Raw genomic sequence first — 15,323 nt, forward strand, 5'->3', positions numbered from 1 at the left:
ACCAACAACAGGCGCAACACTGAACTAATTCGAAACGTTAAACAGCAAAGAGACGATGTTCCGCACTCTTAGCGGTTCATTTGTCACAGAAAACAATGTAGCCAACCCTTGCACACTCGCTGTATGCGTAACAAAAGGCGCTATATGCGTAACAGGCCGAGAAAATCCCAAGCAGTTCGCCAGGGAGTCACGAGAGGGTGTTAGATGCATTTGGCGGCCGCCCATTTCCTCTGCAGGCGTGAAGAAAATGGTAATAACTCCACTTCTAGGGCGAGTAGAACAATAATTCAAAGTTTACATTAAAGAGGAGTGTTCCAATTAATTTTCGGTAGCAAAAAAAAAACAAAAAAAATCGTTATTTTTTGGATTTGACCACCTCTGGCTCCCCTTAACAGTATAAATTAATTTTCAGCCCAACCTCCAGTGGCATTCCGTAACGAACCTGATTCTGGTTTAGGAAACGAAACATGTGCATTATACGCAAACCAAGATCAGTTCTGATTAACAAGGTATAACTACATTCTATCAGCGCACGAGCCTCACCAGTGTGACGCAAACCAAGATCAGTTCTGATTAACAAGGTATAACTACATACTATCAGCGCATGAGCCTCACCAGTGTGACGCAAACGAAGATCAGTTCTGATTAACAAGGTATAACTACATTCTATCAGCGCACGAGCCTCACCAGTGTGACGCAAACCAAGATCAGTTCTGATTAACAAGGTATAACTACATTTTATCAGCGCATGATCCTCATCAGTGTGACGCTAACATAGCGGTGATCGTGCTCCACTATAGTGAGACACCATTTTGGTCCCTTACTTTAAACTACGTAAGATGAGACTTTAACATTAATTATTTTCATTCCGTAGGTGCGGCCAAAATAAGCTGAATATTTCGTAGGAGGCCAAATAAATGCTTGATTTTTTTTTTCTTTTAGATGAGCGCCAGGCCCCCTACAACTTAATAGTTTCACGAAATGAAGTCCAGGCCAGAGTTCACTGAACTGCCTTAAATGATATCTCTGAAAATATCTGAACTCTTGTAAATGCGAATTACTGAAATCCTCAAAGTAAATAATGAGTTACTAGCCACTGCTATGAATGAAATCTTCAAAATAATTTAATATTTGAATCTACCGCGTAATGGGGGCCAATTGTTGCCCGCAAGCGATAACGGCTTTTGGGCGTCGTAGCAGCTGAAAAATACTAATTATTCTATCTCTGCAAGTGAAACATTGAGATGGGGTTCTTATATTACCTTGAAATAATAAAATGAGCTAGTTTTTATACACATAATTTAAGCAATACTTTACATACACACTTTAACATCGTCTGGGAGAGAAAACAATACGAACATCTGAAAGCGTCAAGCGCTACCCACGATTTCTAACGAACAAAATAAGCAGAAGGAGAAGAAGATTTGTTCTGTCCAACGTATATATAATTACACAAAGATACAAATATTTGATTTCGAAATATTTTCGACTACGACCTTAATCATCAACGATAAAATCCTTTTCGCATCAGATTATTTACGTTACAGGTTCTCATAAATGTTACAGATATAGTTCTTCAGAAATGCCTTTTAAGTCTTGTCTATTTTATGTTATTAACTATTTTTATATTCATTGCACACGCACTGTCCGTAAAAATTGCCTACGGGACACAACAACACCAAATACGCCGCCTTTTCTAAAGCAAACAGCGCCGCTAGTGCTCTGAACTCAAACTGACTACTTGCTATCGGCCTCAGATAAACGACACGCAGTCCTCCATTCTCCATCATTACCCTGAAGAATGATCGCAGGAACGCCTGAGAGACAGGCGTCTGATTTGGTAATAAAGCCCGACTCATGGATCCCAAGTAGCGGTTCAGTAGCGGAAACCTCCGTCAAGGTATCAAAGGCTTCCTGCTGGGCCACAGTTCAACAAAACTGTTCGTTCTTCTTAACGTAGCTGATTAAGATGAGAAGCTATTTGGGCAAAACTGAGAATATACTTTCGCAAGATGTTCACCATTCCTATATCGCTTTCTTATCTGTGAGTGACTTAAAATTATAAATGACCTTAGTCCGAGACTGGTCAATCACAACACCAGCGCTCAACGCATTGTGTCCCAAAAAGGTGAGATCGCTACGAACCAGATTCACCTTTGTCGTCTTGACCATAAGTATCGCCATCATAAGCCTATCCAGAACCCAGTGATCCATGTGTTTCTCATAGATGCTCCTCCAGGCGCTCTCAAAAACACTGAAGCTAGCAACCTGCATAGTATCGACATTCCCACAGAAAAAACAGAGCACCTCATTGAGCTACTACAATTTTTGTCGGTACAAAAAGACGCAGTGACGTTCCTCGGCTAACGAGACCTGATAGTACACCTGTCTTAAATCAATGTAACTAACGAACTTAGTGCAAGGGCACCAAGAAAAGCAGTATGTAAATTGCGCATGTCATCAATTCAAGTACAACTTGCGATTAGGACCCCTGTAATCAACAACCGGACGATACCCGGCGACCCCTGCCAGAATAGTTGTTTTTTGGTCATCAGTCTACTGACTGGTTTGATGCGGTCCGCCACGAAATCCTTTCTTGTGCTAACCTCTTCATCTCAGAGTAGCACTTGCAACCTACGTCCTCAATTATTTGCTTGACGTATTCCAATCTCTGTCTTCCTCTACAGTTTTTGCCCTCTACAGCTCCCTCTAGTACCATGGAAGTCATTCCCTCATGTCTTAGCACATGTCCTATCTTCCTGTCCCTTCTCCTTATCAGTGTTTTCCACATATTCCTTTCCTCTCCGATTCTGCGTAGAACCTTCTTATTCCTTACCTTATCAGTCCACCTAATTTTCAACATTCGTCTATAGCACCACATCTCAAATGCTTCGAGAATAGTAAGGGGGAGGCAATAGGCAATACTAAAAATCTAACAACCTTTTCCTGCAACAGCTGATCTACAGTACGGTAAAACTCTTTCATCGTAGCGGGTGACAACCAATAAGGAGTCTTCATCACATGAATGGAATCAGTTAACCAGATCAGATAATGCATGCGATTAGTAACTCCCAACGTATCAAAGAGGATTTCTGGGAACTGTCCCATATCTTTGAGCACCTTCTCACTTTGGGTTACTAACCACACAAAAAATCCGCTGATATTTGTGATGGTAAACGGAAATTGAATATTCTCCTTAAACTTACAGAAACATTGCCCATCCACATACTTAATAATACATTTTGTCTTCACCAAGAAATGACCCCTCCCTCGCCCCCCCTCCCCCAAAAATCTTAGAGGTGCTGAGCCCCTTAACAAGTATAAAACAAAACGGTTAAGAGAAATTGCCTATTTTAAGTTTCGAGAGACACTGACCGGAACAAACAAAACATTGCCGTCAGATGCCGTACATTTTTCTTAATGGCACGAGTGATAGGGCCAAACCCTCCCACGCCACGATAGCGATAATAATTCGGGCTCGGAATTTAGACTAATACAAATAAAAGGCAGCCGATGAACGTGAATATCTTGTATATTAAAGATGCGATTCTGTGGCCTTCACATAGACCTGTTTCACGCCACCGCTCCCTAACGTCACGAGTTTTCAAGAAGCTGTTTGTAATTCCAACCAGAAGACCTGGCTGATAACACCAGAGACACACCATTTCCTGCAGTTGCCTCTGACTTACGTACAAGACTCCCCGAACTTCACCTGACTGTGGAAATAACTGCAAATAACCCTGCAAATAATTTGGGATTATCAAACGTCCTAAGCAACTGCAATCTTGTGACAACATCCCTTCTAGAACACCGTGCACCGAAACCTGTAGTTCGAGAGCAGCATACAGGAACAGATTCTCACGCATTCCTTCCACTCTAAAGCAATACTCACTGACCATCCTTTCGCTCAGCCGAATCCCTGCTCTCTGTTTGATAACTAACTTGGAAAATTCACAAAAGTGGTGTTTGATGCTCAATAGCTTCCGCATCTAATTTGTATAAAAATACCTTCCGCGAGGGGAATAACAGCTTGCAACATAACTGTGACAGTCGTAGCACTACGGCCTATTCCTCCAATAAAACCGTAATTACAGCTTGACCAGAGCTGCAGACAGAGTGCTATATTCGTTCAGAATAGACAATAAACGATTTGGCAACTGTATATACACTTACCAAAATTCGGTGTGACTGCCACCTGCCCGAGTGCTGATTACCAGATTACCCTGGAGTATTTCAGAACTCATATCGTCTTGCCAACTTGTTTATCCGCTGTTACAAAGAGTATAAATCTGCTTGCATTCGCAAAATTTGTGGACGATTGGTAACATCTTTAAAGACAAACAACACGAATCTCCCAACGAAATGATGGCAGTATGACTCAACCAGAAAATTTTGCGAGCGCAATGCTCCTAACTGTTCAAAAATTTCAACATTCTCCCGCGCATCATATAACATTTGACCACAAGAGGTATAGGCAGTACACCTTACCCAGAGTATCCACCGGCATCGTTAATGGACGATATGACAGGGCGGTTAAGCGCTACACGAGCCTCGATCGGTGCCCTCGGATTTGCGACTCATAAGCCAAATATGCGCTTTCGTAAGGTAGACGATTCCCATGATAGATCTGGGCGCAGTCTCCATCTCTGTAACAAACAACACTGTACACGCAGTTATAAAATCTGAAATTTATGCAGTACGACACTATTGAGTTCGTTTCTGCTATCAGTGAACTGTCCCTTACTTTTCAGGAAAATTAAATAGAACTCAAGAACAATCTTGAAGAGAAATGAAAAAGATTGTGCCGAAACTCGGTAATACACAGGGCGACAATCCAGAGGATATAGTTTTCAATTTACACTTCATTACAATCTTTTACATCAAATAAATAAAACCAAAAATAAGGGTAATTATATAGGTTTTTATAAAAGAAACAACAAGCCTACAGAACCCACATTATACAAAGAGCTGCCACCTGCCCTATCATGATCTTATATATTTATGATACTATAAAATAAGAAAAAGAGAATAAATGCCCTTGTCTTTTGCTCTTGATATATTGTGCTTTAAATACTTACACAAAATGGAGAAAGTAATAGGAGAAAAGCACTAAAGAATCCGCGATTGATTTTAAGCTTTGCACTTGAATTTAATGTTATCTTTTTCGAGTTGATTCAGAAGACAAAGAACCTCCGAAGATTGTTTACATTAGTATTTGAATTTCTTAAGATAGAAATGGTTAAAGTTCTTTCTGTGACCGTTGTCGATTTTTTATCATATACTTTTTAATCAGAAAGTAAGGAGTCTGCAGACAAAAAAGGTTCTTGCAATGAACTTGTAAGTAGACCGTTTAGGTTTTTATGTTGGTAACGCCACGTAGCGCTCTGTATGAAAATCACTGACTGTGCTGTGTGCAGTTTGTGGCTGGTTGGACTCATTGTTGGAATATTCCCTTGTCTAGCGTTGGACAGTTGGAGGTGAGCCGCCAGCAGTGGTGGATGTGGAGAGGGAAATACCAGTTTTGAGAGGTTGCTGTAAGCGGACGTGCGTCGGCCAGAAAAAGGAAATTTGTAAAGACAGATGTCATGAATTGAGATATATATATATATATATATATATATATATATATATATATATATGACTTTTGAACACTATTAAGGTAAATACATTGTTTGTTCTCTATCAAAATCTTTCATTTGCTAACTATGTCTACCCGTAGTTAGTGCCTTCAATAGTTAGAATCTTTTATTTAGCTGGCAGTATCGGCGCTTGCTGCATTAGTTCGAGTAACGAAGATTTTTGTGAGATAAGTGATTCATGAAAGATATAGGTTATTGTTAGTCAGGGCCATTCTTTTGTAGGCACTATTGGAAGTCAGATTGCGTTACGCTAAAAGTATTGTGTGACAGTTTAGTGATGATCAGAGAAAACTGTTTGAGTACGTTGAGTTTTGCTCAGCTGTTTCTGTATCAAATAACGTAAGATTTTTACCAGCACAGTCATTCATAATTTTTCTAACGGGACGTTTCAAACTGTCGAAGGTCTGTATACTAGTCGCCGTATTCTTCTCAGCGATCTTTCCTTTCCAGCTTCAGAGGTTCTTCTGTTAAAATTTGAAATATTCAGTTATTCATAAACTACTCGGAGACCATTTAAGTGCAGCAATAGTTTTCCGATGATAATTGGATGCAAGAGATCAGATTTCTGCGAGTAAAGTGCATATTATTTTCTTTTCATCGAAACGTCATTTAATGAAAAACTGGCCCTGTAAAATTTGCAAGTTAGTATCATTATACCCAATTCACATCTGCCCGCTTCATTTACGGAACAGGCAAAGCTCTGAACATATAAATTCAAGTGTTAGTCAGAATAATGTTAACGAAGCATATCTGATAGTTTTAACTGATTTTGAACATTTGTTGCAGACTGACCACAGCGTTTTACTCGTTTTTTCTCTGTACATATACTTGTCCTTCCGGCTAATAATTACAACTTCATTTCGTAAATTCACAAAAACTGAGGAGGGCTGAGACACAACAATGGTTCTCACATTTTTCTCTCCCTAACCGCAAACTCGGCTCTGCTCCACCGCATCTCACGATCCCCAGTCACACAGCAGCAAAGAGTAATTACTGTTGCAGAGAGCAACTACTCACACTCGACGGCAAAAATAGCTATGGTCCGCTAGACGTAGATGTCACACGGTTTCTTTGGCGTTCACCGTTAATTTGGTCGCTGCCCTCACAGGAAGCCTCTTTTATAGTTATTCCCAGTCAATATGATGTACCACAATGAACACTCTGATTACAGGTTGGTACAGGAAACGTCTATATGACACCGAAGCAAAGCTCAGTTCTGTCCATCGAGACAGAATAACTTTCCACAGGCAAATCCCGGGATGTTTCCTTTGAAAGGGCACTGCCTACTTCCTTTCCCATCCTTCCTAATCCGATGGTACCGATGACCTTGCTGTTTGGTTCCCTTCTCCCAAGTCAACCAACCAGCCAACGTGCCTACCAATAATAATTTTCCATCAGCACTCAACGCTGTCCCAGTGTGTCAGCAACTAAGGGCACTTGGCATCGATCGTATTCAACTTCAGTGAGCCACCGTAAATGCCGCATCCTAGTACGGTTACAACGCCGTCTCTCCATGTAAACCCCTACACGACGGCTCAATAATACATCGCAACACTGCTCGGCTTCCACTGGTGTCTTCTACAAGTTTTAAAGTGTACTCCGGCACCACACCACCTCGTGCATGCCGTATAGTGCGCTTCGGCGAAGCGCTGCTTTGTTCTCCCAGTGACGGAGCGTACATTTGATCACTCGTGAACTGCCTTCTGCGGAGCGTGATACATTACCTAATCATGACAGTGTATATTAAATAAAGTTAAACTACCCAGTAAGAAAAAAATTAATTTTCCTCATCCTTTTAATTTCATTTGTGTTACACGTTTTCTGGAACGAAGCCATTTTAACCCCTTTCCGAAAATACGAATAGGATCGTGACACGCTTGAGTAGCTATTCATATCTGCGTCTGTGAGTCCAGACGTCTTACTTCCACGGTGGGTTCAGGACTTACATGCCCCATTTGATAACCTAATACCGCTGGAAGCGACTATATCACAGGATTTCTTTCTATCACTCATTAGGTTACCGACATCTAAAAGGTCTGTGACACTACTGAATGTCGTACCATTCCTTGACAATTCCATGAACAGGGCTTCAGGAAACGTGACCTCCTCTAGCAATTATTTACCTGTCATTACCTCCTCCTTCAGCTTTCCAACAACAGTATGTTAGCTGAAGCTGACAATTCTAACAAGGGGAAGCCACGACGTTTGGAACGCGGATTTACTGCAAACTTCGTACACTCATAGTACTCCATGAGGACAACAAAATGTGTAAGCACTAGCGCGTACCACTCAAGCGTTATTGGGAAAATCACAAGATAATTTCGGTCGTCAAATATATATACTTGTACGCGGCCATGTTTACAAGGAATCTGAGGCAGCCGAGTGGATAGCTTCCAAGCCCCGTAATCGCTAGATCGAGTCCCGTTCGTCAGTTTTTTTTTTTTTTGTTTCTAACAATGTCATTTTCTTTACTGTCTATATTACAGTTTATATAATGGGAAAAATACGTGTAATGGGATTAACTTTTATTAAATTTACCATGTTATTTGGCAGTCTACAAATTTTTACTAACGCAAATAGTATAATATTCATAACTATCGACTAGTAAACGACCACACGCATAAAGTGATACTGGAAATGTATGCTTGTCCGTGATTTGAGAAATCCCTTATACCAGGAAGGAGCCCGAAACTACTTGCTACCTGCTAGTTTTGACCGGCTCAGAGGGCTTTCAAAAGATGCACAATTAATCGTCGCCTTCGACAATACGAGCACAAGTTGCAGGATCGTAATTTTCATAAAAACATGGAAAACAAAGTTAAACGGGACCAGCTGCATTGAATAAACTCTGTTTCCGGATACGCAAGGTCTTTTGATGTTTTCCCTGGATAAACAAACCTCGTTAACATTTTCAAAAACCTCTGTTTCAGCCAATAATTTGGAAGCAAACGATGCATAACGCAGCATTTCCTTAAATATCGGCGCTGATAATTGGTCATGCAGTATCGAGTGTATTTTAATAGCGTCTTCACGAGAAGCAATTTCTCGTTCTCTTTCGATTAAATACGAACAGTTTTGAAGACACGGACAAGCATACATATTCAGTATCACTTTATGCCTTTGGTTGTTTACTAGTCGATAGTTATGAATATTATATTATTTGTGATAGTAAAAATTTGTAGACTGCCAAATAACATTGTAAATTTAATAAAAGTTCATCTGATTACACGTATTTTTCCCATTATATCAATTGTAATATAAATAGTAAAGAAAATGACTGTGTTAGAAAGTTAAAAAAAAAAAAAAACCAGACGAACGGGACTCGATCCATCTGTCACGGGGGCTTGAACGCTACCCCGCGGCTGCCGCCGCTTCATGGTAAAAATGGCCACGCACAGGTATATATTTGCCGATCGAAATTATCTTGTGTTTTTATGAGTAACACTTGAGAAGTGGCCGGCCGGTGTGGCCGTGCGGTTAAAGGCGCTTCAGTCTGGAACCGCGTGACCGCTGCGGTCGCAGGTTCGAATCCTGCCTCGGGCATGGATGTGTGTGTCGTTAGGTTTAAGTAGTTCTAAGTTCTAGGGGACTGATGACCACAGATGTTAAGTCCCATAGTGCTCAGAGCCATTTGAACCAGCCAATTTTGAACTTGAGAAGTTCGGGCTACTGCTTACACATTTTGTTGTCCTCATGGAGTACTAATAGTGTACGAAGGTTGCAGTAAATCCGCGTTCCAAACGTCGTGGCCTCCCCTTGTAAGTCTCAAGACCTGGGTGGAAAGGAAACGTTTTATTTTATCAACTGAAAATTCTGCCCGTGCTTACTGCCGCTGTACACGTTCTGTTTATAATTTCTGTGAAATAAGGAACACTCTACCTTATATTTTAAAGAAACGGCGAGGTTTCTCTGTGTCACGTTTGATTTTAACCTTTCCTTGTCACCACACCCTATAGATTTTAAAGTGTCGTCATTGAAAGCACTATGTATATGAAAATGTTTTACACACTTCTGAGAAGTCTGCCTGAATGTATCAGTACTACATACTACACGGCGCATGGACCTAAAAAACTGCTTAATAATTTCCTCACGGTGCATCATGACTTCCTCCTGCTTCACAAGTGATTTCAAACTCTCTGTCTGCTGGAGAGTCCGCTGCAGAGTGAATGACTGGAAATTGTAGGATAAGATAATTTGCATTACTTGGCAATTTCGTGCTCACACAGTGTAACTTCATATTGTCCCACATGAGTATTAACACACGAAATTTGATTTGCCTTCGCCAGTCAGTACTCCCTTCCAGTTCCTCAATACAGCACAAGAAGGCTACGATGTTCTACCTTTACCTTCAATTTTACTGTACTCACGTTAGACTCAGTACCGTATTCTGCCCCAATATCCGGAACGATCGGTATGCTCCTACCCGAAACATAACATCCAGAGTATTTCACTCCGCTCGACAAAGATAATTCTTTTTCGTTAAAGACCATCTGCATCTCCGCTATATATGCGAATGTGCCATTGCTTACGTGGGGAAACTATTAGAATAACCGATGAGGATGCACAGAGATAAAAGAATTAAGCAAATCCGCTGTTGCAGAGCAGCGCCTGAAATAGGGTCACGAAACGGAACACTTTGAGACTAATGTCGTGGCGCCAACGCCAAGTTGCTGGGACCACGTAATTAACAATTCTACCGAAGTAAATATGTTGAAAATCCTAAAAAAACAGGCATGGAGGCTTTTAATCAGACGGGGGGAATGTGCGTTTCACGGAGTGTCAGTGTGGGCGGTGAAAACCGGAAGAGCAAAAAATGGTGAATTGGGAATGAGTTGAAGTCTGATATACATCCGACTCGGTAGCTACGAGATCGTCGCCGCAGACTGCTAACCGAAGAGAACCAGGTTTGATTCCCGGCCTGGTCCGAGATTTTCCCCGCTTGGGAACGGTATTGTGCTGTCTTGTGCTCGTATCGCTGAAACTGACATTCCGCAGTTGAAATGGCTGCATGGACACGTCCCTAAAGCCTATAAGAAATAAATAAAAAAAACTCGGATAAAATTAACGGAGCGAAAGAAACAGCACCTCGGTCGAACACCCGGGTGAACACCATTAAAATAAAGGACGGTGAAAGCTAAGTGGATAGGTTTGCTAATAAATGATGTGGCTCTCTTCAGAACTGACGAAGGAAGAAAAATGTACACCATGACAAGACACGTGTTAAGGCGTCAGATAATAACTTCCTTGATAGAAGAATTCATCATAGAGAGAAAATCATGTAGAGAAAGTATGGGTAGGAAATATACAGGGAGTACGAGCTGCTCTGAAACAGAAATTGCCGCTTCAAAACGATCAGAAGGAAGAAACGGTTTTTCTTCAGTGACCTCGATATTTATTGCCTTGATCGTCATAATATTGTTAATATCTATCTCTAGTAATTGATGACACTTGAGACAGTCTTTCTTTGTCTGATTGTACTTCCACGAACATGTAATGCATTTTGAAGGCAGATGAATATTCCAGCAATCACATGATTTTTTATTTTTATTTTTTGTGGTTACGTTCGCCCAAATTTCCACAAACTTCTTTGTCTCCTTTTTTGCAGTGTATCCCAGATCCCAGATTAACACAGCAAACACAACTGTATTCAACGCATGCTTCTTATATCCTTAACAACCCAAAGAGAATCTGCTGATATGTAAAGTACACCAGCGGTAAGTCTCAATCAATGCCTTCACTGCGTGATGACAATGGTGATGTCACTGAAATTTGGAAATTTATGGTAATATCCTAGGGGACCAAACTGCTGAGGTCATCGGTGCCTACGCTTACACACTGCTTAATCTAAGTTTAACTAACTTACGCTAGGGACAACACACACACCCATTCCCCAGGGAGAACTCGAATCTCCGTGACAAGGCGCCCGTGACCACTCAGCTAACCCACACAGCTGTGATGTCGTTGATGATAGTGTCACTAATAGAGATTTACTAAACAGTTTTCCGAAACTTCACCACAGCATACGAAGTAAAGATTCCAGAATTCGAATCTAGAACAGCTGCCAACATGATCAACTTAGAAGTACACTGTGATCAAAAGTATCCGGACACCCCCAAAAACATACGTTTTTCGTATTAGGTGCATTGTGCTTCCACCTACTGGCAGGTACTCCATATCAGCGACCTCAGTAGTCATTAGCCACCGTGAGAGAGCAGAATGGGACGCTCCGCGGAACTCACGGACTTCGAACGTGGTCAGGTGATTGGGTGTCACTTCTGTCATACGTCTGTACGCGAGATTTCCACACTCCTAAACATCCCCAGGTCCACTGTTTCAGATGTGATAGTGAAGTGGAAACGTGAAGGGTCACGTACAGCACAAAAGCGTACAGGCCGACCTCGTCTGTTGACTGACAGAGACCGACGACAGTTGAAGAGGGTCGTAATGTGTAATAGGCAGACATCTATCCAGACCATCACACAGGAATTCCAAACTGCATCAGGATCCACTGCAAGTACTACGACAGTTAGGTGGAGGTGAGAAAACTTGGCTTTCATGGTCGGGCGGCTGCCCATAAGCCACACATCACGCCCGTAAATGCCAAACGACGCCTCGGTTCGTGTAAGGAGCGTAAGCATTGGACTCTTGAACAGTGGAAAACTATCGTGTGGAGTGACGAATCACGGTACACAATGTGCCAATCGGATGGCAGTATGTGGGTTTGGCAAACGTCTGGTGAACGTCATCTGCCAGCGTACGTAGTGCCAACTGTAAAATACGGAGGCCGTGGTGTTATGATGTAGTTGTGTTTTTCATGGAGGGAACTTGTGCCCCTTGTTGTTTTGCGTGGCACTATCGTAGCACAGGCCTACATTGATGGCTTAAGCACCTTCTTGCTTCCAACTGTTGAAAGCAATTCGGAGATGGCTATTGCATTTTTCAACTCGATCGAGCACCTGTTCATAAGGCACGGCCTATAACGGAGTGGTTAAATGACAATAACATCCCTGTAACGGACTGGCCTGCACTTAGTCCTGACCTGAATACACCTATGGGATGTTTTGGAACGACGACCTCGTGCCAGGCCTCACTGACCGACACCGCTACCTCTCCCTAGTGCAGCACTGCGTGAAGAATGGGTTGCCTTCCAGCACCTGACTGAACGTATGCCTGCGAGAGTGGGAGCTGTGATGAAGGCTAAGGGTGGGCCAACACCATACTGAATTCCAGCATTACCGATGGATGGCGCCACGAACTTGTTAGTCATTTTCAGCCAGGTGTCCGGATACTTTTGATCACATAGTGGAGGTATCCTCGGTGTAGCGAAGCAGCTTAAATCAATAGAGAAGGCCTCCCGTCCAGACTGTGTACCACTCAGGCTTCTTTCAGAGTATGCTGATACAGTGGTTCCATACTTAGGAATCGTATACTCCCGGTCTCTCGTCGAAAGATCCGTATCCAAAGACTGGAAAGCTGCACAAGTCACACCAATACGCAAGAAAGTAAATGAGAGTAATCCGCTGAATTACAGATCCATATGACTAACGTCGACTTGGGTAGGATTTTGGATCATACACTGTGTTCAAAAACTATGAATTACGTCGAAGGAAACGACTTGTTGACAAACAGGCTATACTGTGTTCAGAATTATGAATTACGTCGAAGGAAACGACTTATTGAGAAACAGGCTGCGGGGATTCGGAAAATATTGCTATTACGAAACTCAAATAGCTCTTTTCTTTCACAAGTACTGTGTGCTACCGACACGGGATGTTAAATTGATTCCACACTTTTAGATTTTCATAAGGTTTTCGACATTGTTCCTCATGAGCGATTCTAATTAAATTAAGTGCCTATGGACTATCGCTTGAGTTGCGTGTCTCGATTCGTGTTTTGCTGTCTGGAAGGTAGTAACTGACGGAAAGTCATCGATTAAAACAGACGTACTATCTGGCTTCGCCGAAGGTGTTGTTGTAGGCCCTCTGCTGTTCCTAAAATACATAAACGAAATAGGAGACAACATGAGCAACACTCTTGGATTGTTTGCAGATGGTGCAATTATATACTGTCGTGTAAAGTCATCAGGGAATCGAAACCAGTGGCAAACTAATTTAGACAAGCTAACTGTATGGTGCGGAAAGTGACAGTTCAATATGAATAATTGAAAGTTTGAAGTCATCCACATGAGTACTAACAGAAATCCGCTAAATTTCGGTTACACGATAAATCACACAACACCAAAGGTTGTAAATTCAACTAGATACTTAGGGATCGCAGTTATCCGCCAGGATAGCCGCAACCTTCTGCAATGCACATTGGACGAGGCCTCCAGGAGGGTGAAGTGGCATTCCTGCCGCTTGTGCTGACTTTCCGGTACCTGGGCATTACCTTTACCCCACGGTCACACGCACAGCGGCAACGAATTTCCGTCGCCTGTTACACGTCATCCGCAACGACGTCCGCCAGAACCTCTTGCGCCGCCAGGACACACTTCAACGGGTTGAGTTTATTAATCTTTATGTGGCATCAAAATTGGTTCACATCGCGCAAGTTCTCCCTCTGCCAACTGCAATTGGGCGCAACCTTCAGGCGGCTTTTGGCTATTATCTCACGGCTGGTTCAATGTTTAAAGTCCGTTATGAGACACTTACCCTGCCCTCACGGTATGGTGGCGTCAGGCTCGTCAATGTCCGTATGCGAGCTGCAGCCTTGTACATTAGTACCATGAGAAAACAGTGGACGGGCCAGGGTACATCTCTAACACGCAGCTTGCTTGAGGTCCTCCTACCTGCTTCCACCTCACCACCAGCGTCTGTCGGCCATATCGTGCCTTATTTGTCCCATATTTCGACCTTTTTCGTCGACTACCGTTGCATACATACCAGTCTCCCAGATACACGCCCACCTAGGACTAAGGATTTTTACAGCCTGTTGCTGCGCTTTGTTCCCCGGAATGTGATGGAGAGCAAACATCCCTCCATCCAGTGGCCCATAGTGTGGACTACCGTCCACCAGCCCTTCCTCCCTACGAACGTCCGGGCACTGTGGTATCACATAGTCAACAGGAAATTTGCCACGAAGCAGCGCCTGCGCAACATTGGCTTGTCAGAATCCCCTCTTTGTCTTCTTTGCCAGCGACTGGACACTGATGAACACCGTCTGACATGCGCCTCATCGCAAGATGTATGGCGCTTCGTGCAGCAAATCATTGCCTGCTATCTCCGGGTGCCACCAGACACAATCGAACCTCGAATGTTTCTATACCAAATGTCATGCTGTTACCTGGGTCAAAGGGTGGGCGGTCGCTTATCTCTTTCATGAGGGACCTAAATCCCGCCTCGACTTCTGGACCTATTTACGAACAGCCCATGCAGTTCTCGAAAACACGCCACGTTACCGAACGTTATTTGCTAACTATCTTCGAGCGGTCTTTGTTAGACCTCCACTGAGTTGGGGGGTGCCTGGCTCAGAGGGCACCTACCCCTCCTACCCCGGCGGTGTCTCAGTTTCTACCGCCTACGATCTATTCTACTTCTGACCTCCGCGGATGGGAGAGCGCGTCGCAGATTGCGTGGTTTTTATTTCTTTTTGCTTTTCCTTTTTCCTTTCTTTTTCTTTAACCAGAATTTATATTTCTTTTCTCTTTCGCCGATGTGTTCCCATAATTTCATGATATTAGCGAAT

Source organism: Schistocerca americana, chromosome 3 (assembly GCF_021461395.2).
Source record: "Schistocerca americana isolate TAMUIC-IGC-003095 chromosome 3, iqSchAmer2.1, whole genome shotgun sequence".
NCBI lineage: Eukaryota > Metazoa > Arthropoda > Insecta > Orthoptera > Acrididae > Schistocerca > Schistocerca americana.